At 36.9% G+C, this 27156-nt stretch overlaps 1 long non-coding RNA gene across 5 annotated transcripts in view; it reads right to left on the reverse strand.

The window, feature by feature from the left end:
- LOC137227843 (uncharacterized) overlaps nt 1–27156 on the reverse strand; it is a 389194-nt gene that overhangs the window by 281802 nt on the left and 80236 nt on the right. For all 5 annotated transcript variants that reach the window (XR_010945026.1, XR_010945025.1, XR_010945024.1 and 2 more), the window contains one exon: nt 15442–15637. This is a non-coding gene — a long non-coding RNA (uncharacterized lncRNA). The remainder of the gene's footprint in view (nt 1–15441; nt 15638–27156) is intronic.

Raw genomic sequence — 27156 nt, forward strand, 5'->3', positions numbered from 1 at the left:
TGAAAATGTGGCACCTCTCTCACAATACCTCTTGCAAAAGCCTCATTGGCTTTTGGTTGGGTCACTGAACCAATCACTCTGACTAGGTTAATGGAATTCTCCTTTTGGCTAGAACTGAGCCCCAGGACACCCTGACTGTAGGGATGTTTGGAGACTACAACTCCACGTGCACATGGGCTGAGGCTGAAGGGGAAAGTAGAGGGACTCTTCCACAAGGGTGAATAAATGCAAAGATGTCCACCTCAGCCTCTCTCACTGCCCACTTCTTACCTCCTGGCCTAGAGCCACAAGATTGGCCCTTGAGGATCTGAAATTTAAATTGACAATTATGTGTATAATAGGCTGCATAATGACTCCCCCAAATATAACCAGGTCCAGATTCCTGGAAGCTATGAATGCTTTCTTATAAGGCAAAAAAGTGCTTTGCTGGTATGACTGAGTTAAGGATCTTGAGATGAAGAGATTATCCTGGATTATCTGGGTGAACCCTAAATTCAATCCCAAGTGTCCCTATAAACAGGATTTGAATCTGTAAATTGTTTTGGTGAGGGCAGCCCAATCCTAGTTCCTTCCCTAGTCTGCCATTCTCTCCTCAGTCACCATCTGTCAAGGGCTGACTCCACAGTGAGTCACCAAGCTCTCTGGAAGAAACCCTCAAGTAGATCAGGAAGACAGGTGATCGCAAAAAATTGCAGTCCTTGCCCTGGATAGCCCTCCATCTGCCCCGTCACCTGGGGGAAAGAAGCAGCAGAGAGCCCTGAAATGGTCCTTCTGTGATACTGGCCCTGGATTCACAGACCTTTCTCAGGGGAGCAAAGCATTTTTTTCACACCCTCACACCCATCACTGTTGCCAAAACACGACACAGTGGGACTATTTTGGGGGACAACAGAAGCAGTTCAGAGCTGCTTACTAGTCAAGCAGTAACAGGAAATGAGCCAAAGGATGAGAGTCAGTTATATCCCAGGAGAATCTGACAACAGAATAGTAATGTTCCCAGAGCATAAGGATGTGAGAGATGAAACGAAGAATTCCTCCAAGGGTCAAGGGAGATAGTCAAGGCTGAGTTCCCAGCTCCTGAAACACAACTGAGACATCCTGAGAGCCAGTGAACCAGGAAACTCCTAAAAATCTAAATGGAAATCTGAATACTCTAGTGACTCAGGAGTTCAAAAAATGGTCCCTTCCACCTCGAAGATCCAGCAAAGCCATTTCTTACAGAACATCTTTCTGAGACGTTTAAGCTGTCACTGGAGGTCCAGCTGTACAGACAGCCACCAGCCATACCTTTGAAGAGACCCCCTGCTTTAGTCCCCCTGGGACTTGGCAATTTCCCAGATTGTTGTATGCCCTCGTGGAGGACAGCAGGGGGCATTGATGAACGCCAGGAGCCCTGAATTCCTAAAGTTTCAGGCTTCATGGAAGAGCCAGGAAAATTTAGAGCCAACTGATAAAAGGGAGGCCCCAGAAGAACCAAGTCAGGAGAACATCAGGGAGCTGATGCAGGGCTGAGATCTTCCTGCACCAGAGTGAAGAGCCGCCCTGCCCAGTGCATGGGGTCAACATGCACTCATGTCCAGTTGTGTCCCAGGATCCGACAGGGAAGAACAGGGTCCTCCAAAATGTAACTTCAAAAGAAAGGGTCACATGTTTCAGTAACTTTGTTGCATGAATAATGTCAAAGGGCAGGAAGGTTCACTGCACAAAGCAGGCCCAGTTGAAAGCAGAGCTATCCTGATAGATAGAGGGTAATCTGAACTGCAGGAACACCGGGCAGCCAATGGTCTTACCCCGGAAGAGAAACTGGGATTAGATGTTGACTTTGTGCATGGGTGGAAAGTTAGTTCAAGAGGGAACTCCAGGCACAAGCAGAGCTGTAACTGGACATTTCTGTAATGTGAGGACTCCTTTCCACCTAAGCAAAGCTGCAATTATGCCTTCCCTTTTGCTCTGGAGAGAGACATCATCTCTACCTCCCAAGGCTATTCGCCACTCAAATATCCTTGAAAAGATGGTCTGGAATAATTTAAGTCAGGGTCTCAGTATAAGAGATGCAGAAACATGAGAAACATGTGGAAAGTTGTCTTCCAACAACAGTGGGGAATGAACCTTTATTTCTCCTTCAACTTGATACTTCACTTTATTCATCCATGCAGTGGAATCAGAAGGATTCAGTTATATAGATTGATTAAATAGTCCTCAAATATTCTCTTTAAATGAATGTTCTTTTGATTATTATTGAATATAATGCTTTAAATGGACTCATTTAAGAATTATAATTATTGGGTGAAGTCTGTCCATGTCCTTTGTTACCTATCGGTTCCACTCTTAGGCTAGAATGTGCTGCTTGGTCTTAAAACTACAATCCTAAACCCCCAAAATGAGGTCTGGTGCTGGGTGAAGTTGACCAGGCTGGGTCTGAGCCACTGCTGTTGACAGGTTCTGGGATAAGGGCCCTGCTCCCGCTTACTCACTCTCAACTCCTTCCTTATCGGGAATCCAAGGACTCACCTTCTCTCTTTGCCTAATTTTAGACAAGGACGGACTGATTATAAAAATACACATAAATCCAAATGTCAATAAAGATGAAATACTTCCATAGTTTTTACAAAAATAGCCAAAGGCCAAAGGAAGTGAAAAGTTTCTGTGGTTTAGAAAAGTTTATATAACTAACCAAGAATATACAATGAAATTTCTAAAAAGAATAGGTAAGCATATAGAACAGAATTTTCCTTCACAAATAATAGAGCTAAGATATATTTTTCAACTAAATTTTTTAAATAGAAAGTCCCCATGAAGCCAGTGATTTATACATTATATTGTTTTGGTTTTGGAGTATGAGTTAGATAAGGAAATTTTCCTTTCTTTTATTTACTTGGTTCAAAAATCCAAACAACACAAAAAAGGTATGTAGTAAAGAAGCTCCCTCTCAATCCTGTCCCTATCTACTCTGTAAACATTTTTATGAGTTTCTTGTGCATCTTTCCCAAACAAATCAAACATATTTTCTGATTTATCTCCTTCCTTATATAAAAGATATATACATTGTTCTGTCCCTTGCTTTTTACACTTCAGAGTATACTTTGAGATTGTTCCATATCAGAACATAGAGTATCTTCTCATTATTTTTGCACTATTTGTAAATTATGTAGCCTACACTCTTTTGATGGAGATTTGTGTCATTTATAAGTTTATGCTATCTCAAATAGTACTGTTAATATATATATAGTATATATACAATACTATATACAATATACAATACTATATATACAATACTATATACAATATACAATACTATATACAATATACAATACTATATATACAATACTATATATATGTATAGTTTATATAGTATATATATAGTATATATATACTATATATATACTATGTATATAATATATACAGTATACTATATAATGTATATTATACATTGTATACATATAATATATACAATATATTATTGTATATGATACTACAATATACAATAATACAATTTGTATTTGTTCTGTCATATATGTGCAACATAAACTCCCAGAAATGGGATGGCTGGATCAAATGGTTTGCAACTTGCATAGATATTGCTGAAACGCTACATATAGTACTTGTAACACTTTGCATAACCCCCAGCAGTATCTGAGAGCGTTCCATGGTATAAATGTCCAAGTATATTTACCAAAGCTAGCGGAAATGTTCTCTGATATCATTTCTCACCATTGTTGACCAAATGCTTTAAAGTGATAACCATCTAGAACTATGACATTGATTTGAAGTATTAGACTGTATTACTGAGCAATGTATATCTTTGAAAACATGACTGCGGAATTCTGGAAAGTTGCAGAAAATACAGAAAGTTTATACACTACGGGAAATTATTAGGTAACTGCCATATGATTAAGAAGAATTTTATTACCATAACTACACATGATAATCTTCTGTATGTCAATAACAAATTATAAGTTTTCTTAAATTTTATTATTGAGAAAAAAAATCAGCAAATTTACTCCTGACTGGAAACTTCATTCAGAAAAGACTAGCCATAAACCCAAAGGAAGATAAAATAGGTTCCTATTTATTTAGAATAGGAAAGTAGTTAAAACAACAGGATTTAAACTCAGGCAGTCCTGGGTTTGAATCCCAGTGCTATTGCCTAATGTGGTCAATTCTTCCTTCCTTCTCTGTCCTTGCCATGCCCCCAGGTGGGCAGAGAATACTTCCCTGATGACTGACTTCGGGCTTGACCTGTGACTTGCTATGACCCTGGAATGTAAGTTCAAGTGACAGTCTGCCAGTTCCCATCATGTCATTCTCTCCCCTTGAGCTTCTTCCTTTCTCCACGAGAACCTGCCTCAGACAGTGGATCTTTATTCCAGAATGAAAAGGTACTCAGAGAAGCCTTGAATCCCACCAGCAGTGTAGAGCCAAGCCCAGCTGAACCCAGACAAGCCCAGTCAAAGCAGCTCATTCAAGTTTTTCTACAGATGTGTGAGATTTTCAGGGGTTTTTTGGTTTGTTTTTTGGCTTTTTTGCTGCTGCCAAAGCTAACCAATACATCTACTAACTGTGTAACTTTAGAAAGATCCTCAAACTCTCTACACCACCATTTTCTTATCTGTGAGGTGAAAATAACAATAGTAACACACAATTTACAGAGTTTTCAGGATTAAAAGCAATTATGTAGGTAAAGTGTTTAACATGGGAATTTGCATGTAATAAATGATGTATAAATGGTCAAAACATGATCAATATTAACGATCCCATACAGCATGGTGACTACATTTGATAGTACCATACTGCATATTTGAAAGTTGCTAAGAGTAAATCTTAAAATTTTTCATCACAAGAAAAAAATTATATAACTGTGTTTGGTGACAGATGTTAACTAGACTTATTGTGGTGATCATTCTGCAATATATACAAATATCAAAAATTATGTTGTATACCTGAAACTAATATAATGTCCTATGCCAGTTGCACTTCAATTAAAAAAAAATAAAAAAGAAAGAAAGAGTAATAATCCCTACTGAGACCATAAGCTCCCTGAGGGCTTTCTCCAGTTTGCTCTGGAACAAACAAGAACCATTTCTGGAACAGGGCAGTGCTTAATAAATTCTTTTAAAGGAGTAAATGAATATATCAGTGAAGTAAACTTGCCCTGTTCTGAAGAAACACCTTGTTCTTCTCAAACATAGGGGTGTACGTTCAGTCATGGATTACTTTAGAACAAACCTTGTAAACACCAGGGTGCAGGTGACTAGCAAGTGATAGGGTTCTCTGAAAATAGCTTTGGTAAACTACTCATGAGCTGCTTGGCGTATTGGAAAGAGCACAGATTTCCTAATCTTAGACCTTGGGATGAACCAGAACTTGCCCCTTAGCACTCAGGTCACTTAAATGAATTACTAGGCCTTGTGGTTACCATCTAATAGGGTCATTAAAAAAACTGAAAAGAAATAGTATCTACGAGTTTCCAACTATCTAATAAGGGCATAACAAATCTTAGATGTCCCCTTCTCTTGAAATATGCTTGTTGTAACAGAGAAAATAATGGCAATATTTTAGAAGACAGTGATATAGATAAATTTTATATTATTTTACTTTAAATCTGAAATATCAATAACTTATGCTAGATACACTATTCTAGAATCTTCCTAACCTATCCATTTAAAATGAAGTTCTTCTTCAAAATTCACTTTAATGTTGCCTCTTCAACTTGATTTAGTACTTTTGCACATAATGTGTTTAAATTTAAAAATGTGCTTTTAATTAGAGAGGTTTCAAGGAAAATAGTAATTGCGAGGAAAGATTTAATTTAGGCCCTGCCTCTTTAAAACTCTCCACAGAATAAAATATGGCTGAATATATTTACGCTATATTTTCTTACCAATTCATATGAGCGCTCTTGTGAAATAAAGGTACTTGCTCTTTCTGAATTTACTTCATCAGGAGGCCACTGGCCTCCATTATGCAGCCTTATAAGAAACAGACCTGTGAGACTCACAGCTGTGCTAGTTGAAGGGAAATTAATAAAGACATTATTCAAGGACATTACAGAGTGTCATTAGCGTGAACACTCAGAGGCAAGTCCTCTGGTCTTGGCAGGAACATCTGTACTTCACTTGAGTACTCAATATGCTTTTAAGTTACAAACACTAGAAGAAATTGGGTAACTGTCTGGGTTTTCCTTATCAAACTGACTGCTAGACACCTATAGCCCAATTCCTGGCCTACCCACAGAAAGCAGTTATACCAACAATACTCAATAGAAAATTTAAGGGACCCTGCTATGTTCTGAATGTTTGTGTCCCCACAAAATTCCTATGTTGAATTTCTAACCCCCAAGGTGATGGTATTAGAAGGTGGGGACCTTGGGAGGTGATTATTAATCCTCATGAATGCGATTAGTTCCCTTATAAATATAGCCAAGAAAGCTCCCTGGTCCTTCCACCTTTTGAGATTACAGTGAGCAGATAACCATCAATGAGGAAGCAGGGCCCTCCTTTCACCAGACCATCAGTTGGATGGCACTGTGATCTTGGACATCCCAGCCCCCAGAACTGTGAGAAATAAATGTTTGTCATTTATAACTACCTAGTTTATGATATTTTTGTTACAGTAGCCCAAATGGACTAAAAGAGACACTATTTTTTTTAAGTAATAGCCTTGGACCTTGGTTAAGTACAAACTCTGTTCTTCTTTTATATATTTCACCTATTTTAAAACATAAAGAGAGGACTTTTTTCTAGGTTTTTTTTTTTAGAAGTTAGATTACACTATCTAAACTCATTAGTCGGAAATTTTTTTTCACTCAAATATATTTCAGATATGTATTTCCAAGTTAATAACTAAAGACCTAACATATTATTTTTAGAAATTTCTAAACATATCTTCAATGGTTACTTCATATATTCTCAAGAATAAAATAAAGCAAAAGTTAACTGATTAATTGAAGTATGTCATTTATGTCTTAAAATCTTTCCATCTTCTCCTTTCTGATTTCTTCTAAGTTTACTGAGTTACTAAGCCTCCAGAGACTTGATATGCAAATCTTTTTCTCATTTTAAAATGACTGACTTTTAAATATTTATCTTTTTGATTGCCTATGTTACTTATTTTGGCATAGAAATGATAAATAGAAAATGAGATAAGTGGAAAATGCCCTGTGAAGTTATGAAGCTACTGACAAGGTAGTCATTGCAGATTTAACCAAAAAAACACTTAAGCTGCGGGATGCAGCTCAACTGAAGGCAGGGGAGAGGCCCCATAATGGTTCCTTTTAGATCTTAGTGTTTGGTATTAAGAGTCTCTAAGGAGAGAGTACTACTAAATGGATCACATTGCCAACTAATAGCCATAATATGAAATTGATTATGAAAATAAACCTGACATATTTGACCCTCACTATTAATGAGTTTATTTTACTAATAAAAATAATTAATGAAGTGCAAATATAATAAAGGATCGATAAGTTGAAAGAAATAGTAATGTCATTAAAGTAATAAAAATGTATGTGATACCACAATAATTAGATTTGAGTGATAAATGCTGGTATGAGCTAAATATTCTATCAAAATGAGAATTTATTTTACATTAGTCGTAATATAAAAGGCAGAGATCTACTGGCTTTTATATGGCTATTATATAAATAGAATAGTTATAATAATCAACTAAATAACCTATGATCTTTTAAGGCAAGATTTATCTGAGAAATAGTGGTAATACTCTTCCCAGGGTTCCTGTGAAATACTGAGTGTCAGGATAAATTATTGCTTGTCAAACTGAATACGGTTACGTATCAAATACAATGCACCGTCATAGTACATCTATTTTTCTGGCTTTTTCAAGGGTGTTTGAATCCCAAGAATGACCAATAAGATTATACAATCCTGAATTCATTTTATTGTCACAGAATGGACTATGTAATATTGAATTAATAAAAGAATGAAATTTCCTAATCATCTGTTTTCCCTCTTCCACATTGAGCTTAAGTGATTAATGCTAATAAACTCTGACTCTAAGCATAGGTCATAATAGACCAAAAATCTGAGTTATTTTTCCCCAAGATAAACATTACTTAAACTGTAATTTCCCAGAGGAATTTTCACAGTAATTCATCTGAGTCCCATACTCAACCAAAAATGAGGTTGTAAACTCAAGTTTGAATGAGATTTATGAGTAGCTAAATTATGCTTGTAAATAAGCCTAGATCACTAATTTTCTAGCAGTTCCAAGTTGACAGTATTATAGCAGTTTCTTCATATTGTCTAACTTTGATGTTCTTCCTTATTTTCTTGTTGCTTGACACGATTATTGATTGCCCGGGTATTTTGAAGTTATTACTAGATTTAGATTTACAGTTACGGCAGATGGTTGAAAAGAAAAAGATAACTTCAATACTTCTATAAATTTGATGTCTTACACTGCTTTTTTAAACTATCAAACTGAAGCTACCCTATCAGTGCCCACCTCTAGTCACATGTATAAGAGTAGCTATACCCATAATGAATCCATCATTAACAACTTCGGCTGGCATTGAAGACCATACAGAAGGTCAAGCTAACCTGTTTTTCAAGCCTGAGCTTTCACTACTCCTGTTGTGTGTACATTTCCCTCCACTTCACTGAGTAACTCATTCTCTGACCTTGCTTCATGGTTTCCTCCTTACATGGCCCTTTGTTCATTCAGCAATTATTCATTTTTTAAGTACCACGTATTGAAGCAGCAGTAAGAAGCAAGGTATTCAAAATTCTTGTTCTAATATTTTAGTGGACTTTCCAACAAGGAAGCAGCTATACAACATAATGTGATATGTTTCCTTACTCTTCTAAGTTGCCCTCCCTTGCTCCATTTCAGCAACAAAGATATGAAACATTTCTCAACATCAACCTCACATGGAAACTATACATAAAGCCTTGCAACATAATACCTTCTATAATTATTAATTTATGGAATCACCAAATTATTGTCATAGGGCATTCAGTACTAGATGTTGCATCCTAAGCAATGTCCCAGCATACTGTCTCGCACTTGGAAATGTTCAAGTATTTGTGTGGCCTTTTTAAAAATGTTATAATAGCAAGGCACAGATTTCAGTAATCCTCCCCTTAGAAATGTTGGTACACTTGCATTTTAATGCAATTGCTCTTCAATTTTAGGAAGAAGCACAATAGCTTACAAAATTTAAGTCAGAGTTTAAAGTGTCTTTGCAGGTAAATTCAAAAATTCATCTGTCTCATAAAATGTGTACTAGTCTAAACTATTTGTGTTAGTTTTACTTTTACTTTTCTCCCAAACTCATTTATTGTATTCTTTGATTTAGCCCACCCTTTCTCTCCACATATAGTATTTGTGTTGCTGCCGGCTTCATAGGCAATCCTTCTGAGCATAGGCAACAATGAACTTTGTTTTTTAACATCTTTATTGGAGTATAATTGCTTTACAATAGTGTATTAGTGAATCAGCTATATGTATACATATATCCCCATATCCCCTTCCTCTTGGGTCTCCCTCCCACCCTCCCTATCCCACCCCTCTAGGTGGACACAAAGCACCGAGCTGATCTCCCTGTGCTATGCTGATGCTTCCCACTAGCTATTTTACATTTAGTAGTGTATATATATCCCTACCACTCTCTCACTTCTTCCCAGCTTACCCTTCCCCCTTTCCATGTCCTCAAGTCCATTCTCTACTTCTGCATCTTTATTCCTGTCCTGCTCCTAGGCTCTTCAGAACCATTTTTTGTTTTGTTTTGTTTTGTTTTTTGAGATTCCATATATATGTGTTAGCATACGGTATTTGTCTTTCTCTTTCTGACTTGCTTCACTCTGTGTAACAGTCTCTAGGTCCATCCACCTCACTACAAGTAATTCAATTTCATTTCCTTTTATGGCTGAGTAGTATTCCATTGTATATATGTGCCACATCTTTATCCATTCACCTGTCGATGGACACTTAGGTTGCTTCCATGTCCTGGCTATTGTAAATACAGCTGCAATGAACATTGTGGTCCATGACTCTTTTTGAATTATGGTTTTCTCAGGGTATATGCCCAGTAGTGGGATTGCTGGGTTGTATGGTAGTTCTATTTTTAGTTTTTTAAGGAACCTCCATACTGTTTTCCATAGTGGCTGTATCAATTTACATTCCCACCAACAGTGTAAGAGGGTTCCCTTTATAATCTGTATATCTTCTTTGGAGAAATGTCTATTTAGGTCTTCTGCCCATTTTTGGATTGGGTTGTTTGATTTTTTGATATTGAGCTGCATGAGCTGCTTGTATATTTTGGAGATTAATCCTTTGTCAGTTGCTTCATTTGCAAACATTTTCTCCCATTCTGAGTATTGTCTTTTTAGTCTTGTTTATGGTTTCCTTTGCTGTGGAAAAGCTTTTAAGTTTCATTAGGTCTCATTTGTTTATTTTAACGATGAACTTATCATCTTGGAATTCTTTGTCTTATACAAGTGACTTGTACTCCCAGAGTGTAATACAAGTCACTGCTCAAGAAATACTCCGGTTTCAACCCTGCTTCAGTCCACAACCATGAGGAAGTTGAACCTTCTGCTTCTGATGAAGCACTTTAAGAAATATTTATACTTCACTGATTTTAAGCCCTGCCTCCACATGAATGAGTACTAACCTGGGCATCTGCTCTTAGCTGGTGCTAAGTTTCTTCACTTCAGTTACCTGACAAAATGAGTTGCTTTGAATTATCAATAATCCAAAAGTGAGAAGTGTTACTCCCGGAGGATTTTCTGAAGAATATTCAATCATCTAATCTTGACTTTTATCCTTGGGTGAGCCAAACAGAGAATTCTAGAATTTCCTTTATTTGAACTATGCTCCATTATTGACCTTACTTCATAAGAACATTAGGGAAATTGCCTTTTAACATGCTTTATGGATACCACTGAAGGCTGACGTTGTTCTACTGACTATCTTTTATGAGGACAGGCAGCAGTGGTATCCCATCTGTCAGTAAACCTGTGTTTCTTCTAAGCAGCAACTTTTCATTTATCACACAGAGGAATTAGGTCCTATGGTCAAGGGTGGATGTTTTGCAGTCGACAGCTTGGGTCCAAATCTTGTGGCCTCCACTTACATGCTGATGTCTTTGTTTCCTCCTTGTGGAAAAGTAGTGGAAAAGTTTTCCTCCTTGTGGAAAAGCAGTTCTACCTGGTAGAATTATTGAAAATATTAAATGACATTAAACATACAGGGCATCTACAAAAATCTCTGACACAGAGTGGGCACTCCCTGTTACCTATGATTCTTAGGAGAATAATATATTTTGAAATTGATTCTGTTTTCTCTTTTCTGGCTTCTAGGAACATCAAAGTCAAATGTATTGCCTTTCTGAAACTTTGTGATTGGATATATCTTTTCCTGATCTTTCTACTTTTATTCTCACTTAATCTACAATTGTTTGTTTCATTTGGTTCTCTAGTTGTGATATTGCATAAAATCGCATGTAGTTGTATGCCCCAAAATTTCTGGTAGAATTAAGGACTACAAAATGTGTGTATACATAATATATTTTCATTTGAATCTTTGGCTACTTCAAAAATAATCTTCAGAATAGAGATTGGAATAGGTAGTGATTGGATGGGGGGAATGAGTTTTCTGGAAATGTCCTCCTTGGCTCGCATGATCACTTTGTGATAATCCATTAAGCTGTAATTTGTTTATTTTTCTGTATTCTTCAGTCATACTGCACATTAAAAAGGTTTAAAAAGATGTACATATTACATATTCTGTACTCCTTTGCACTGAGTTTTCTTCAAACCTAACAAAAGACAGTACGTTTTCTCACTTCCTGTTCAGGTCAGCTGCCTCATTTTTCTTCGAGCCAGCTTAAAGGCCCGCTCTACCATTTAAAATATTTTCAGTTGCAAGTAACAGAAGGGCAACTCAAACAGACAAGCAATACTTTTTCTGTTCGCAGAACTTCAAATCCAGAGGGGATCATGTTTCCAAAAAGGGGTTTTGATCAGCTCTTCTGCCGCTGTTCTTTGCAGCCACAGGCTGCTTCTTCTGTGGTTCAGGCTTATCTTCTGCCTGGTTTCCCTCATGACTCCAAAGTGGCTCTTGGCAGCTACCAAGGTCACATGCTGTCTCAAGTTCATTCCCAAGCTGTGTGAAAAAGCGGCGTTTCTGACTTTCTCTCTGATTGGAACTACTTAGATAATGTAACCCCTACAGTAACCCCAGGGTCAAGGGAGATAGCTTTACCTTGATTGCATCAACAGACCAATGCCATCTCAGAAGGTGAGCACAGTAGCAACCCCACTTAAAGGGCATGGGGGTTGGTTTATAATGGAGACTGATGAATGGCTTGGGGTAGCAAATCAATTTACACATCACTACTTTAATTTGAACTGGTGACATAAAACCATTTATAGTAACAGATAAAGCCATTATTAGCTGTTAGAACCAAGAGCAGATTACTTGAATATTTGACTGAGTCACTCATTCCTTTATACAACAGAATTTTGCCTGAAACTTCTATGTAGACAGCTATTAGTACTTAAGTTTTGGGACACAAAGAGCCCAATAACTGGCTATGGTAGAGTGGTGACAATGGTGAGCATGTGAAAAACAACAACAACTAGAGTGCACATCAACGTTTGCCCAGTGGTATCAAAACTTGTGGGACTCCCGCTATGCAAAGCATCAAAGCAATTTCACCCTCCTCTACAATTTGCCCTTGAATTTGCCCTGAATCACGTGGCCTCTGTTATTATTCAAGTATAGCTATAATAATTTTACTCAGAACAAATTCGTGACTTATTTTACGTACTTTCTGTGGATCCAAATAAATAGGTCCTAAAATATGTTACAAATCAACCACCCCCAATAGCATTTTCTAATTATAAAACAAATGACTATCTATTAAAAATCAGGCTTCTCTTAATAACAAGTTAATGACTGATATTTCAGTAAGTGATTGTTTCTATTTTTATACATTACTTTTGGATAAAATAACATATAATATCAACTGAAACATGTATTTGCCTCAAAGGAAAATTGCAATTTATTTCCTCGCCTGCACACAATCTCCTACAGGTCTAAGCTTCATTATATGAAGATGATAAATTAATGTTTGATTAATCAGTACTGTTAAAAGGTCTGAATTTATTTTTCTAAACAAATCATTTTTATAAAATTTCAGGGTTAATGATCCATGGATCTTAATGAGTGACTTTCTTGATACTGTCAGAGATTTTTGTCAGTTAAAGTAAAACAGCATTATTATTCATTGATACTTAACAAGAGAGAAAAATTTTTTTTTAGATATTCATATTGGGACTTCCCTGGTGGTCCAGTGGTTAAGAATCCATCTTGCAATGCAGGGGACACCGGTTCAATCCCTGGTCAGGGAACTAAGATCCCACAGGCCACGGGGTAACTAAGCTTCTCTAATTCTTCTCTAATTCTCTAAACCACCAATGAACACAATCAACTCTGGCAAATGCTATCATACTTTTCACTGATCGCTCAATTTAGTGTTCAGATCAAAGTCTCCTGCCCATTAAACACGCGGATATCATTATCTCTACCTACAAATTTATTTGTAATTTTTATCTTTAAATTCCATTCCAGGAATAAAGATATTAACCATGGAATTCTTTCTTCTTCATGTCACTGATTAAGTGACATATGTGATGAAAGTTTACATTTTTTTCCTTTTTAAAACACCTAATTTATCATGCAACCATGGTACACTGTAGAATGTTTTGATGAATGGCCTATTTTACAGAATTTCATAATACAGAAAGAGCTTTAGTGAATAATGATAATTTAGTTAATAGGCCTCATAAAGATAATAGAGTCAAAAGAAAACACTTGACTCCAAACTCCTGACCTCCAAAAAATAGGCCCTGCCCCTCTCAGTGTTCCACATCTCTGTAAACAGCACCACCACTCACCCAGTGGCTTAGGCCCACAGCTTTGGAATCATTCCTAGTGCATCTCTTTCTCAAAGTCCTTATTAAAATGTGACTAATATTATTATGGCAAAAGGCCCATCTTTCTCCAGTACTGCTTCCTCTGATGCATTGTTTATTGACAACAAAGCAAACTTATGAAAAGAAGCAAATCTGATCATGTTAACACCACCTCCTTATTAATTAAATATTCTTAAATAGATCCCTATAACCGAAAGAATAAAGTCCATTCTTCTTAGTGTAACATAAAGGGCCTTTCATAAAGCCTGCCTCTCCCATCTCATCTCTCATCATAATGCACTCAAGCTGTCTGCATCAGCCATCCAACTAGCCTAGGCTCTTTGTATTTCTCTGAACGGGCCAAGCTCTTCTGCTTCTAGGACTTTATATACGAATTTCTCTTTTCTTTGCTTGCCTTTCCCCACACTTCTCTACTTCATTCATGTTTATCTTTCAAAACCCATCCAAATACCACTTCTTCCCAGAATCCTTTGTTGACATCCTAAATCTGAGTGAGCTAGATGGCATAGCGCTCAGTGGTTCTTCTATTAGCATTTTTTACACTCTGATAACTGTCTGTTTACATGTCCATTTCCAATCTTAACTGCAAGTTTCTTATGAGCAAAACCTGCCTGTCTGAACTTCACATACAAATCACCAAGCGTAGAACCTGATACATATAAGGCATCCAACTATTCTGAAAGGGAGAAAAGAAGGGAGAGAGCAAAAAGCAAACCATGAGCTTTACACAGTCTCAGGTATCTGGAGTTATAATCCTATATTGCAACTGGGAAAGCCATGATTTCCTAGGGTGTTTAACAGAAAGGATCCACAGGAATTAGTTACGACATGAAGAGTGGTAGGAAGTACTCTTCCTCCAGGCTTTAAGATTCTCTGAGAAGAACCACATCAGACTAGCAAACCCAGTTCTCCTATCCAATGAAAAGGCCAGTACCATTCATGAGGGATGCTAATAATTTCCCTGTTCCAAAGAGACAAGCGCTAACAGCATACCAAAATTCCAGGAAAAGAGCACTTAAATGACACAACCCTGGATAGCCATGGACTTGCGTTACGACCCAGCAGTTTCTCTACCAACGATCATTCGAGAAAGGGACATGATCTTATTAGGAAAACAACAGTCAGTATCCCCAAATTTCCCTCATTTTGTGTAACAGCAAGGAACTCAAGTAATGAAAATCATACACAATTTCCCAAAATGATTAAAGATAATTTTCCAAGAAAAAATGTTCCAGCTAATTATTACTCCTTAAAGGTGCCAGAAGTTCCATTTGTATTCTACTTCTTCAGTTATTTCTGATTAAATTTACTCTTTCTTAAGTATCAGCCCTGATGATAAAAATATGAGAAAATTATCACTAAATCCTTTACTATAGTGTGTCAGGTATCTATTGCTATAAAAAATTACCCCAAACTTACAACTTAAAATAACATTTTTACCTTACATTTTCTGTGCGTTAGAAAATTGGAGGTGGCTTACCTTAGTGCTTCTGGCTCAGTCTCTCTCATGAGGCTGCATGGCAACACATCACCTTGGGCTGAAGTTACCTGAGGGCTTGAGTAGGGTTGGAAGATCCACTACAAAGATGATTCATTCACATGTTTTTGGCAGAAGGCCTCAGTTTTTTGCCATATGGACCTCTTCACTGGGCTGTTTGAGGGTCCTTATCACACTCCTGAGAGTAAGGGATGCGAGAGAGAGAGAGCAAAGAGGAAACATAATACCTTTTACGACCTATTATAGAAAATGACATACAGTCATTTCTGATATATCCTATTCATTAGAAATAAGTCACTAAGTCCATTCTAGAGGCAAGGGGAGCCAAATTAAGCGCCAAATTTTGAAAGAAGAAATATCAAAGAATTTGTACACATATTTTAAGACCAGCACATATGATTAATATTAAAGCAATATTGTTTTTTACTTGCACGGTATTTCAGCTTCATTAAGTCTACTTAATGAAGTAGCATGCATTCTATGGAAACTTAGTCTCCAAAATGACATTTGGAGATAAACTTCTTTTATTAGTGTGTATCTGCCTCTATTTGCAATGACTGATACAAGGGGGAGAAAAAGTACATAGCTATTGCCTCTCTCTCCTCAGCCTAAAAAGAGCATCAGATCCATTCAATCCTCTATGCCACCCTTTTACTTCCAAAGTGTAAAGTATCTGGATGAGAAGACTCATCATTTGATAGTGAATACACAACAAACAAAAAGTAATGTGAATGAGACCTTCCACTGGTATTTCTGGTTGGAGGGTGTGAGGGGTATGTTTGTGGTGAAGATGTTTAAACTCTCATTTCCTCCTCCCCTCCTGCTCATTTTCCCTTCTCCCTTCTTTTTCTTTTCCTCCCCACTCCCTAACCCCACCCAACTTCCTTTCATTGGGAAACAAGATTTCAGCTGACATACCCAGCAGAAGGGTAAGAGGGTAGCAATTCTGAGCCTGAGCTTTTAGCTGCCCTCTGCCTCAGTTTATACCAGTCATACAAATTAAGCGACTTGCTTGTTGGCCACCCGTCTATCTTGCCCTTGAGGACATTTTTTTTTTTTAAATAGTTTTAAATTATTTATTTATTTATTTTTGGCTGTGTTGGGTCTTTGTTTCTGTTCGAGGGCGTTCTCCAGTTGCGGCGAGCAGGGGCCACTCTTCATCGCGGCCTCTCTTGTTCAGGAGCACAGGCTCCAGACGCGCAGGCTCAGTAGTTGTGGCTCACGGGCTGTGTTGCACCGCGGCATATGGGATCTTCCCAGACCGGGGCTCGAACCCGTGTCCTCTGCATTGGCAGGCGGATTCTCAACCACTGTGCCACCAGGGAAGCCCCAGGACATTTTTCTTTTAACCACTTCTAAGCTGTCTGCAGGTCAGGATCCTGGTTGAAACTCCAACCTTTGCCTCTTATGACAGCAAATGCACACATTTTGCTCTTCACCTCTACTCTGCTGTCTCAGGGTGTTTCATCCCCAGTAGCATCAAGGAGCTCAGTTCTTTAATGGCATCTTCTCCAGACCCTCTGCAGAACATAACTGGATGGTGGGTTTTCTAGCTTTGTATAATATATCTTCTCTAACAGGTCAAGTTCTCTAAGATGCTGTCTTTGGCCAAGACATCAAGTAGCCGAGCAAGTGAGAGCTGCGTGGAAGGAGGGGGAAGAAGTAGATCTGAGTAACAAAGCACTTCTACAGGTACTATGCTCCCTGAAATAGGCACAATTAAAGTATCATGGAAGCTAAGAAGGGAACAAGGGAGCTTTGTAAATAAAGGATGTTGTAGCATAGATGTAGAAAAGCATAATTTTTAAAATTGAAGTATAGTTGATTTACAATGTTGTGTCAGTTTCTGGTGTAGAGCAGTGATTCAGTTATACATGTATGTATATTCTTGTTTATATTCTTTTCCATCACAGTTTATTACAAGATATTGAATATAGTTCCCTGTGTTATACAGTAGGACCTTGTTTATCTATTTCATATACAGTAGTGGGTATATGTTACTCCCAAACTCCTAATTTATCCTTCCCTTCCCCCTTTCCCCTTTGGCAACCATGAGTTTTTTTGGGTTTTTTTCCCCCTATATCTGTGAGTCTCTTTCTGATTTGTAAATAGGTTCATTTGTACAGCAAAGTGATTCAGTTATATATATCCTTATATTCATTCTTTTTTAGATTTTTTTTCTCTTATACGTTATTCACAGAATATTGAGTAGAGTTCCTTGTGCTATACAGTGTGTCCTTGTTGGTTATGTATCGTATATATAGCAGTGTGTATATGTTCGTCCCAAGCTCCTGATTTATCCCTCCCTCCCATGTTTCCCCTTTGGTAACCATAGGTTGTTTTTGATATCTCTAAGTCTGTTTCTGTTTTGTAAATAAGTTCATTTGTACCATTTTTAATTAGATTTCACATATACGTGATATTTATTTGTCTTTCTCCGTCTGACTTACTTCACTTAGGATAATGATCTCCAGGTCCATCCATGCTGCTGCAAATGGCATTATTTCATTCTTTTTTATGGCTGAGTAATATTCCATTGTTTTGTGTGTGTGTGTGTGTGTGTGTGTGTGTGTGTGTGTGTGTGTGTGTGTGTGTGTGTGTGTATGTCACATCTTCTTTATCCATTCATCTGCTAATGGACATTTAGGTTGCTTCCATGTCTTGGCTACTGTAAATAGTGCCACTATGAACACTGGGGTGCATGTATCTTTTAGAATTAAAGTTTTCTCCAGATATATACCCAGGAGTGGGATTGCTGGATCATATGCTAATTCTATTTTAAGTTTTTTAAGGAACCTCCACACTGTTCTCCATAGTGGCTGCACCAATTTACATTCCCACCAACAGTGGAGGAGGGTTTCCTTTTCTCCACACCCTCTCCAGCATTTATTATTTGTAGACTTTTTAATGATGGCCATACTGAGTTTTTTGACGAGTAAGAATGAATAGTTCATTTGGGCTGGAATTTAAAAAATCAATGAAAGGGTATAAGTGACATATGCCAGCAGTATAGCATGTATAAGTGAGAAATAAGGCAATTGGATCAAGGTGTGAAGGGCTGTGGTTAACAGAGGAAGGAGCTTGGGCTCTATTTAGTAGTCAATAGGAAACTTTTTTGAATTGAAGATGACACAAAACATTTTTTCTGATATATTCAAATATAATCTAATGATGGCTCAATTTCAGTTTATAACACATCTTTATATGTTTTAAAAGATGTTTCCAGGGCTTCCCTGGTGGCGCAGTGGTTGAGAGTCTGCCTGCTGATGCAGGGGACACGAGTTCGTGCCCCGGTCCAGGAAGATCCCACATGCCGCGGAGCAGCTAGGCCCGTGAGCCATGGCCACTGAGCCTGCGCGTCCGGAGCCTGTGCTCCGCAACGGGAGAGGCCACAACAGTGAGAGGCCCGCGTACCGCAAAAAAAAAAAAAAAAAAAAAAAAGTTTCCAATACTTTTACCTCCTCTATTTCTTCTTTCCTTGTACATTATATACATTGCACACTTCTTTAATAGCAGCAAAAAAAAAGAATTGAGTGCCTGGTTGCCTCATGAAAAAGGGATTTGCATAGTAACAGCCTTCCAGGAACAATATATTTGGCAGTTTTGAATAAGCAATAACATGTGATCATTTTCATAATGTTCTCCAATTATCTTAGAAGTATAAAAACCATTACTTGAGTCACTGAAGTTAGAATGAACATTAGGGAATTCACTCTAGGCAGAAAATGTTTCCGTTGGCAAAATGCTGAAACGGTTGATCTCATAATTATGTAACCCCTCATTTCTATTTAGCTACACTTTATTTAAATTAATATGCCTTTTGCCTGTTCCCTTGGAATACCAACCTCTGAAGACATTTGGTAGCTACACGGTGTAATCTAACAGAGCACTGACTGAATTTCTATGTCTTCTGATTCTGCCTTTAGTTCAGGATGTGCTGACCTAACTTCCTATAACTCCATCTCTGCTTTACTTTGGAACACCATGATAATCAGCAATTTGTAAAAACTGCTTTCTAAATGGTAAGACATGGGGTATTTCAACATTAAGAGCAAGAAAACTAACAGTGCCAGCAAGTTTACTTTCTCATGCTCTGTTTCTCATAACTGGAACCAAAGCATGATTCAAGTTGGAATATCTTGACAAATTACCTGCCTATTTTACATTTATTAATAATAATGGCATACATGCCAGAACAAGGTTCTCAGGTTTGTCCCGTCCCACATTTACCCCTTGTGGGGAGACAATTTGTTAGCATACTGACATCAAAGCTGTACAATGAGAAGCTGTCTGTACTGATATATTAGCAAGAATATAACTTGTTTTATTAGCATTTCATCCTGAAGATACAACTTGCTGAGAAACAGAACTTGCATATATAACTTCAAGGAATGAAAGCTTATCAGAAGGGTAGTGGGAGTGGGGAGCCTATCAAGAACGGAAACAAGTCTTGGACTGTAAGGCAGCCAGAAATACACAGTAAGAAATGTCTGCATGATCCTCTGGACAGTAAGTGTACACCTGACGAACTTCCAGGAAATTGAGGTCCTTCCTGGAGATGTTTTTTACCATGTGGGTATACAGGCAGAGTCTCACTTACTTATATAGTGCTTTACAGTCCCTGAAGCACATTCACACATTTATCTCCTCTGCCCATTACGATAACCCCATAGCATAGGAAGAATAGGGATGATTCCACCATATACAGATGGGAAAAGTGAACCAAACAACTTATCCCAAATGAAGTAATTACTAAGTAGCAGCAGAATCAATAATAAGCTGAAGTCACCTCTTTCAAACTGTGCTAATTTCACTCTTCCATACTCTCTCTGATTTTGAGACTTTCGTTATTTGATTGACTTAAATTGTAAGTTAGTAGAAAAGGCAGATCTCAGATTCTCTTCTGCTTATCCTTTGAAAAATAACTGTTTAAGGGATGATTTAGTGCTTTTGATTATGTCACTCTTTTCAAGATCAGAAACAAAAAACCAAATCAAAATCCCCAACTTAAAATGAAAACCTCCACAGAGCATCACACTATTTACTGTTTTCCCCAAATTGTGACTCTGATCGTAATTTTTCAAAACAGCTGGTCTGGACTCATCAAAATTGCATCACTGAAGACGACAAAAGGAGTGACTACCTTGGATTAATGGAGACAAAGATATACGGCATCTTAAATGCCGTGTATGTCTGTACCCTGGATCAGGTAGGAAAAAAACATTGTTGGGACAACTGGAGAAATTTGAATAGGGACTTTACATTTGATATTATTGTAGTGAGGTAAAATTTCCTGAGTGATGATGGAAAGTAGGAGAGTGCCCTTAAAAGCTAGACGCTGAAGTGTATCGAGGTGAAGCTTCGTGATGTCTACAAAGTACTTACAAACGGTTCAGTGAAAATTATATAAATATGTCCATGTATACAGACACACACAAGTGTGTGTATGTGTGTATGTGCATGTGTGTGTGCATGGAGAGAGAGAAAGCAAATGTGGCAAAAAGGGAGCACATGAGTCCAGGCAAACGATGATATGTGGATATATTTTGTACTATTCTTTCAACTTTTCTGTTGGTCTGAAATCTCAACACAAGGAGTATGGCAAAAATAGAAACACAACCACAATAAGTTTTTTTTTTTAATAAACTGTTAAATTGATTTGCTTTATAGTAATTTTGTATAAATTATCAATAATGCTTGGAAATCTGATGAAGATGCTACATAGTGTTGGATTTCTGTACAAATGGGCAAAACGTACTTTATGCCTTAGGATAGTCTTACTTTATATTGTTATTTATAGCATGAGTATTAAGCTTTTACTTCAGTAGTAAAAAAAAATAAATAAAAATATGGGAAGAGGAATGAGAGAAAAAAGAAAAAGGAAAAAAGAAGGAAAGGTATATTTCTGTGTTTTCATTTATTAGTTCTATATCTAGCTAAATTTCAGCCATTTTTCAAGAATCATCTCCAATACCACTTACTACAAAAGGCCATAAATAAAGGCCCGTATCTTCCTGCCTTTCCCTCTTTCTTTCTACCCTTGGGATTCTCTGTCACCTTATGATATAGTCCCTATGACACTGGGCATAAAGTGAAGTGGTTAAAAATTCTATTTGCAGCTACTGTTGCTGAGGAAACTTTGAATGACATAACCAGATATTTCTGGCTAAATTCTGGCTGTATTAGATTACATCTCCTCTTCTAGGAATCCCACAGCATCTTTCACCTCCATTCACATGCCTGGAAGTTTTTGTTTTGTAACTGAGAAATGAAAAAAAAAAAAAAAAAAGAAAGAAAGGTCCAGAAAAAAAGTAGGGAGAATGGGTAGGAGGCTCTGTTATTTATTCCCTCTTCAGCCCTCTGGTCAGAGCTTGAGAAGTATTAAGTCCCAAAATCCATAAGTTTTCAAAACTCTTCAATAAAAAAAAAAATTTGAGTCTCTAGGAACAAGAAGGGATAAGCTGATGAGGCGACTGGCACAGAAGGGGAAGAAGGACCTCCCTTGTACCTCTGAATGGAATCCAGAACCCTGCTGGCATCATGAAAAAGAAAGAGAGGGAACATCAAGAAACAGAACTGTGACCTGAACATTGGCACTGGCATAACTGATGAGGATTTTCTGAGTAACTTTACAGGTAAAGGACAGGGACTAATGGAAATCAGAGCAAAAAAGAAGGAAGAGGAAAGACATGACTACATGACTGCAGCTAACAGAGTGATCTGTGGGCACATATAAGGTGCTCCTTTGGGGCCTCCTCTGCAGAGGTCCTGCTTTCATTTGGGTGTAGGCTAGCTACAGAACAAACCTTTGTGTGACGGTGACGTCACGCCGCAAGAACCAGGATCCCATATAATGGCTGGGTTTTATTTTTAACTCAAGTTCCCAATGGGAATTTGCTTTTCCCACCGACATAAGTCCTCCTATCTCCAGAGAATTAAGAGACAACGAACCTGCTGGGAAAATGTCTCCATCTGCGTGCAGAAACACACAGAAAATTCTAAAAAGGTGGGGAGGCCAGAGAGTTGCAGCCTGCACGGAATTATTATTAACAAATTTAGCAAGAAGTCATTATTCAGCAGAATCTATTAAAAGGAAGAATATCCTCCAACATCACTGATAAAGCCTCCTTAAATAAAGACGGTACTTAGAGCAGTTGCAAAGTCAGAAAGAAACGACCTCCTGGGGTTACAAAGAAAGGTCTCAAAGCACGAGGCTGACATCCCAGAAACAACAGAAACATGGAACACACCAGAACAAAACCCAAAAGCGAGAAAAGGAACTCTTCCTTGAAAAGCGTTACAACATGTGACCTAGGGGTTAAGAAAAGAGCCTCGACAACCAGACTGCCTGGTTTTGAATTCTCGCTGTGCCATCGATCATCTGTGTGGCCTCAGAGAAAATATTTACGTTTTCAGTGCCTCAGTCTCCTCCTCTGAACAATGGATATAATAATAGACTCTGCCTCGTGGTTTGTTGTGAGAATTAATTTTTCTAAACAGTGCCTGTACGGAAATAAGTGATGGCTCTTATTAGATATTAAATATTGTTGGTGACAAGTAACTAGGCATTGAATATTTTCAAACATCACCTCTTTCTGGAAGAGCGGGGGAGCCTTAAATAATCTTGGCAGAACCTATTAAATGTCTACAGTGTGTGGCAGTACATGGAAACTACCATGGAGAAGGGGAATGCTATGACAGTTTCTGATGATCCCCTTCTCTAACAATGTCCAGACGTCCATTTACATCTCTGCAAGCTTGGGATGTACCTGAGGCAAGGGTCAGATGCATTTTGGTGCAAATGAGTTAGGCTCTGTCTCATTTGCCCTTCCTTATTTTCTACCGTATTTGACTTCGCTTTCAGTACATAAATTAAGTAGATCTAATATCCCAATCTTCAGGAAAGATAGAAAATTAGCAGAGTGAGATTTTGAATATTTGCTAAGTACAATTAGATACATGCTGATTGAGTTTAATAAAAGGTGAGATATCCTACTGTTCCAGTTATCTCTAGCTGCACAGCAAACCAAATAAATAAATAAAACCCTAGTGGTGTAGAATAACAACCACCATTTATTAGTATTATCTTCCACAGTTCTGAATATGGGCTCGGCAAAGTAGCTTTCCATCATGTGGTGGCTGTCATACAGTGGTGAGGCTGAATTCATCTAGATGACTTTCTCACTCACCTGTTTGGTGACTGACGCTGGCTGTGTGCTGTAACTTCAGCTGGAACCATCTACCTGAACACCTACACATGGCCCCTCCCACCATGGAGGCTGGATCCCAACAGCAAGTCTCAAGAGACTGAGAACCAGGTGGACACTATATTCTTTTTTTTTGGTCTAGCCCCAGAAGTTAAGTTACTTTCCTCTCATTTTACAAAATCCAACCCCTTTTAGATTAAGGAAAACAGACTCCATAAGATCACTGCAAGAAACTTTGAAACGGATGGAATTTTAATGTAGCAACAATAACATGGGAAAACAAAGAACTCCCAAGACATCTAAGAAAACAGGAAATTTGGGATCCTTAGAAAAATAAAAGGGCTTACACAACGTGTGTGTATGTGTGCACTCGTGCACACAACTATCAGTGGAGCTATGCATAAACTCAGGCTGATTATTGTAATCACTCTACAGCCTCATGAAAGAACACATTTTAGACAGATTATCCTTCCTTTACTCTGTATTAAGTGAAAAAGGATGAATTAAGCCAAGGCAAATAAAGTTTTGAAGAATATACCATTTCTGTAAATGGAAAATATATATGCTTCTGGAACTTCTGGAAGACAGCGACAGGAGAAGCATCAAGAAACCCTTGTAAAGTTTTAATGAAATTGAATCATTTTTCCAAGCAATAGCAAGGAAAAAAATAGGAAAATGTCAAATTTTGATAGGAATATATATATAATCCTGCTAATTGAAGGAAAACATTTATGAATCAGTTCTCTTCTGAAGCCTTCTCCATCATTATCATTTGGCCATCTCTCTTTGGGCATCTAGACCCTGGCATAGCATTGTATTTAGAATTTTAGTTCTGTGGACGGTGTTGAGGCCAATTCACATTTTACAGCCCAACTGCCAAAGAAAAATTCTCTCCCAGGTAGCCTTGTTTTTCAAAGTGTTGAGAACTTCAGATCCAGTGACCACTGAAATAAGTCATTAGTCTACTGGGTGTGGGGAAGGTGGTCTGGAGAACTTATTCAATAGCATACCTAGAAGCAGGCCCCAGAACTTGCTAAAAACTTGCTATGTAGGTACTCTGTTAGGTTTGTCACATGACAGCCCAGCTCCAGGTCTGGGAGACAGCGGCCAGGGCAAGTATGATGAAGTTAATATAAATTCTCAAAAACTAACTGTCTTCCTCAAACAATTAGAATAGAATGTTTTGTGTTCAAACACCTACATGGGCCTTTAAAATAATGTAGCAATACAAGAGAAATGCAGCCAAGTGCTGAGAAGAAAACCCTTCCCACCCAAATATGCTGACTTTTAGGAAAGACAGAAAATACCTGCTTTAGATACAAACAAGACTAAAAATAGTTATTGTAATAAATAAGAGAACAAAGCAATAAGAAGACAGTGAAACTACATTGCAATAACAGAAGTAAAATCAGTGTTGAAAGCAGTAAATAACCTGAGATTGTGAACACCAAAAGGAGATTGAAGAGGCTAAAATGAATGAGTACATTCAGAAGGCAGATGATATTAGTACAGATTGAGAAAGATGAGAGTTCATCTGTAAGTAACAAGTATTCTTCCCAGAAAGGAAGCAACGATGAAAATCTAACAGAGAAACCCTCATATTGGAAATTGAGAGGACTCACAGTATTTGAGAAAAGTAACTGAATAGAGATTAACTCCAACATATGATCTAATGAAAATTTACATTTTGAGAATGAAGAATACATCCTGAAATCTTTCATTCATAATAAAAGAAAAAGACACTATATTTTTACTTCAATAATAAAATGATACCAAAGAAAATGCTCCCATGAAGTTTAGAGAAAAAATAATGATGCTACAAGGATTACATACCCAGTCAAGGTAATAATTTCAGATGTGAATAAAAAGACAATTTCAGATATGCTACCCAGGTTATTATTTTAAACGGCTTATGCAATTTTATCAAAGTAAGAAGAACTGAATTTAGAAGTCACTGAAGATTGGGAAGTTGTAGTAGCAAAAAGATGGTAGTAAGCATTAAAAACAAATATAGATAAATTATATGGAAAAATTAAAATTATACACTAAAAACTGAAGCTCATAAATAGTATCATGCCTATAATGAAATATGTAAAATTTTAATAACTATTAAAATTATGTAAAAAATTAATGTGATCTGTACCAAGATTAAATAGTAATCTGAAATTAAAATATAGCACTACATTCCTAACATTTCATTAAGTTGAGTACAAACTAACATTTTAATAATTAGGTTAGTATAGATTTATGATAATTTAGACCAAATGTTTATCTTCCAAACCACAAAAGAAATAAAAGCAGATAAAGCATTTTCTAGCCAGAGAAGTACTAAGTACTAAGTAAACTTTAAATGAAAACAATAAAATAAATCATAATATAAATTGACAAAAATAAGACACTGTCTGGATAAGTCAGGTTGGCTTTAAAACAGCATCCACTAACTTGCTATAAACAGAGGGACACTCAGAACAGAATGATACAGAAAGGCTTTGAATTAACAGATGAATAAATTCATCTGAGCAAACATGAACATATAGTAATCAAGGTAGAATTAAAAGCAATAAAGCTTAAACCAGGATAAAAGGGCTGTTTTATATTGATAAAGTCAGTTGAACTTTTAATCAAGGGGAAATAAACAGAAATACAGCGGAATTTTAAAATACTATCAGCTCATGAGAAGTCATACAAGTAAAATATATGTAATATTAGGATATTTAAATAATGGAGTAATATCAAGTTGTTTACCTTACAGAGAATACCTCTTTTTTGAATATTTGGAAATACTCTTCTATCATCTACAAATAATAATTATATAAGATACCATAAAATATATTTTAAAATGTATCCTCAAATAATTTGACAAATTCTCATATCACATTTAATAAAGATGGAGGTTAGTCATGTATATAAAAAATATCAAACAATAAAGAATTTTTTTTAAGCACTGAACACTCACAAGTAATATCTAGGAGATGATGCAAGAACATTATTTAGAAAATAATCAAAAGGAGTATTACATTACAAACCAGTGTTATTGTTGACTACAGTAACAAACAAATGTATGTCTTCAAATTATTTTATTACAAAAATAAAGAAATCACAAAAAGGACAGTCAACCTGAGAAAATATGAAAAAGGAAGTAATAAAAGATAAAAAGAGAAATAAATTAATCTAGGAACTGAGGGAAGAACTAACATAATAAAGTTATAGTAAAACTAATGTGAAAGAAAACCAGGAGTTAATAAAAATCTGAATATAAAAGGAGAAGAAATGAAGAGTACAAAGGATGATTTTAAATGTATAAGCAAACACTAATATAAAAATCTGTCATAAAGAGACAGAAGAATCTCCTATGGAATAAGGACATATGGAAAATATAAAACAAAATAAATATTCACAATATCCAGGGACTATATCAGTTAATACTCAAACATCCATATGAAGTGAATCAGGAAAATAATTTATAGGCTAATAAGAAAAAAATCATACT

Source organism: Pseudorca crassidens, chromosome 7 (assembly GCF_039906515.1).
Source record: "Pseudorca crassidens isolate mPseCra1 chromosome 7, mPseCra1.hap1, whole genome shotgun sequence".
Classification (NCBI taxonomy): domain Eukaryota; kingdom Metazoa; phylum Chordata; class Mammalia; order Artiodactyla; family Delphinidae; genus Pseudorca; species Pseudorca crassidens.